Raw genomic sequence first — 3,980 nt, 5'->3', positions numbered from 1 at the left:
GATGCTCAAGCACTATTTGTAAATCTCTCCTGCTTAAAAGGTGGGGGAAAGGGGGAAAGCAAAAATAGACAGTCACATAAATTAACCTTTGGTGAAAACTCACAGATAAAAGGCTACATCTGACTTACTATAAGCGGCAGTGTTGTCTAACACATTAGATATTTGTTTTAATTTGATAACCACCTTCACTTGTGATAACATATTCTGCATTTTTTTTCATCTCTGTCTCCAGATTGAATTCAAATTACATTTTTGTAGATTGGTCGTTTGAAGTTTTGAAATATTTTTTAAATCATGAGAAGTAACACTGTCTCATAACACATTCAAATGAAGAGCCTGAACTATGCTTGCTAACAGATTGGGATTCAGATCTTGGCTTTGCTATTTACTAGCTGTGAGACCTTGTGCAAATGACTTAAGCTCTCTGTCCTCATCTCTAAATTGGGAATAATAATAGTAATTGCTACTTTGGTTTGTTATAAGCAGTATTAGCCGCAAGAGGTTGCTGAGCGGCATCCACCCCCGGCCCCCTCCGAGTCTTCCTAAATAAACACACGATCAGAGTAACACCAGTGTGGCAGGTAAGCAAACATAACTCAAGGAAGTACCTAAATCCCCTTTTCCTGGCAACTTGCCACCTCTAAGCAACTCCGATACAGACAGACATGCTATGGCAGCCCCTGAGCATTAAGTAAGATGATGCTAAGTATTTGGAATACTTAGCACAGTTCTGGGCACATAGCTAATGCTCAATAAATGTTAGCTTTTAAAATTACTAGCTCAGAGGTGTATACAAAGTAAAAGATAAATATCCACTCTCCCCCCTTCAAAATAAACTCCTCAGAAGTAGACACTGTGAATAATTCATTACTAGTTGTATCTTTCCAGATTTTTCCTTTTCATATACCAACATATATATTATTTTTAAATCTATATACATCTCCCGATATACATATGCACAGAGTTTTTTAATACAAAAATTGAATTATCTTAATCATTATATGTATCATTCCAGAACATGCATTTTTGAAAATATATGTATTTTGGACCTCTCCCCCTGTTAAAACATAGAGAGCCACTTTATCCTTTTTTACCAGCTGAAAATATTCTATTGTCCAGAATTTGGGGTCTTTGTTGGTGCAGAAAGCCAAGGATGCCATAGACTATGACATACTTTTCCGCATCTGAACGTCATTCTGTTTGGGGGTTAATGTCTATAGACGCATTTACTGAAAAGGAAAAATAATATCAGATCCAATTCTGTAGCCTCCTACTCAGAAAAAACAAACAAACAAAAACAAATTCAATGATTCTTTAAATAGCTGTTTTGACGCCATTGGTACCCAAACCACAAAATAATCTATTTGTACAATTGTGGCCAAATCAAAATCCACTCGGACTACATGTGATGAAACAGCTACCCACTGCCACTGGTGGTATCCCACATGACCCTGGCTCCCTGATTTTCTCCTTATTCTTCCCTCCCTCAGCCCCAAACACTTTATACGGGCCAAGCTTAGAGTACGATGGTAAAAATGAAAGCCTTAATAACCACTTGCCATTCCATACCTAAGTCTGAAACTTAAACATTTCTTTTTTCTTTTTTTTTTTTTTTTTTTTGAGGTACGCGGGCCTCTCACTGTCGTGGCCTCTCCCGTTGCGGAGCACAGGCTCCGGACGCGCAGGCTCAGCGACCATGGCTCACGGGCCCAGCCGCTCCACGGTATGTGGGATCTTCCCAGACCGGGGCTGCATCAGCAGGCGGACTCTCAACCACTGCGCCACCAGGGAAGCCCCAAACATTGCTTTTTGAAAAAGCAAATTCCAAGTAACTTGAGCCACGAGGGTCCTCCTGGCTACTTTTATTTTTTTATTTTTTATTTTTTTAAATATTCTTTTTTTTTTATTAGTTTCTGCTTTATAACAAAGTGAATCAGTCATACATATACATCTGTTCCCACATCCCTTCCCTCATGCATCTCCCTCCCTCCCACCCTCCCCATCCCACCCCTCCAGGCGGTCACAAAGCACCGAGCTGATCTCCCTGTCTCCTGGCTACTTTTAGTTTCAACCCCTTCCCCAAGTCACATCTAGAAATAATCCCGTCAGTTTTCTTTCAGCAAGAAGCTTCAAGTGGGATTGGACCACTCTTGCTTGGCTTTTCTTAATTCCTGACAACAATGAATCTAAAAGCTAATGTCACACTTGGTCCTTCAATCATGGAATTCCAGGTGTAGAATTCCCACATGTATTTACTCGACACCTATGATGCTGAAACCTTGAGGCAGCTCAATCCATGTTTGTCAAATATCGAACCATGAGTGTTCAGGTTTAACACATGTGTGAAATGCAGGGGTCCACAAGCCAGAGGAGACATATAACTTGAGAAAATCAATATGGTTTGTAAAAGCATCCAGTGATAATTTTTATTAGAGATGGGATATAATTTAGAATCTGGAATCTGAAGCATCAAGTCAGTTGTTTAAAAAGTTCCCAGATGTAGAGCTCCTCATATATGGCAGTAAGTTTCACATGAGAGACAATATTCCATTGCCATTCCATATTCCAATATTCCATGTTCTAGCTCCAGTAGGCCACCTTCTAAGTCATTTAGGAAGACCCAATAAAAGACAACAGCCTGGCAATGTCTTTTTTTCTTTTTTTTTTCTTTTGGTCATTATTGGTCAAGAAAATTGAGAATCTCATGGCCTAAGAAATATTTAACTCAAAATAGATTTCTGCCTTCAACCAGGATAGAGTAATAAAAACTAGACTTAGCCTCTTACACCTAAAAAACTAGACAAAATACATGAAACAACTGTTTTCAGGCTGCACAGGACTCTGATCTGTGAGAGAAGAGAAACAAATAAGGTGAGCCCTCTGATCACCTGGAGGCAATTTCCAGACTATGGGGAAAACGGATGGAAACCAAACAGAGCCTGGCAGCATTTATGAGTTGAGGAGGAGGTCAGAATTTGGGGAGGCTGAGACACCTGGAAGTTGGGACACAGGATTCTGGAGTAAAATGAGTTATGCAGAAAAAGCGCTCCATAAATCTATGTAGGGGTCCACTTGGGTCTTTGCTGAGTAATAGGTTGTACATACATCAAGGAATGTTCCACAAACCTTGGCAAAGAATGATGGCAGTGTTGTTAGCTGCATGATTCCTAGAGCTCACAGAGGGCACAGAGACATTTTGAACCCAGACCAATGAGAGTGGAGAGTTGTTAGTGGTCACCTGGAGCATTTGATGCAAAGCCCAGAGAGGTCACACATTAGAATGGGGCTGACCTATCTTTAGAATGAAGGTACTAAAGACTCTGGAAAAGCTTGAATACAGGCCTCAAAGAGCTCAAACTAATCCACAAGTAAAGTGCCTGCCAACATCAGGAGCTCAAATATATAGCACCACAGTGTCCAGCATCCAATCAAAAACTTCCAGACATGCCAAGAAGCAGAAAAATGTGGCCCATAATTAGGAGAAAAATCAGTCAATAGAAACAGGCATACAAATGGCGGAGATGTGATGGCACTAGAAAACTACATACAAGTATTTAAAGGAAAACAAGAACATAATGAAGAGAGATATGGAAGACTTAAAAAAGAATAAAATGAAACTTTAGGGATAAAACATATAATATATTCTTGCACAATTTCACTAGATTGTATTAACTGCAGATTAGACACCAGAGAAGCAAAGATTAGTGAGCTCGAATCTAACCAAACCAAAGCACAGACTTTTTAATTAACTGGAAAAAAAAAAAATTAGAAGAGCCTCAGTAACTTATGGTAAAATATCAAGTGGTCTAACATCATGCACTTGGTGTGTCACATTAAGAGGAGAGGGAGACAAAATATCTGAAGAAATAATGGTTGCAAATTTCCCAAATTTGATGAAAACTACAAACCCCTATGTCTAAGAAGCTCCACATACTCCAAGAGGATAAACACACATCCATGTGTGTGTGCACACACCACGA

This window comes from Hyperoodon ampullatus, assembly GCF_949752795.1.
Source record: "Hyperoodon ampullatus genome assembly, chromosome: 19".
NCBI lineage: Eukaryota > Metazoa > Chordata > Mammalia > Artiodactyla > Ziphiidae > Hyperoodon > Hyperoodon ampullatus.
The sequence above is the reverse complement of the archived record's forward strand: the minus strand, read 5'-3'. Positions refer to the sequence as shown.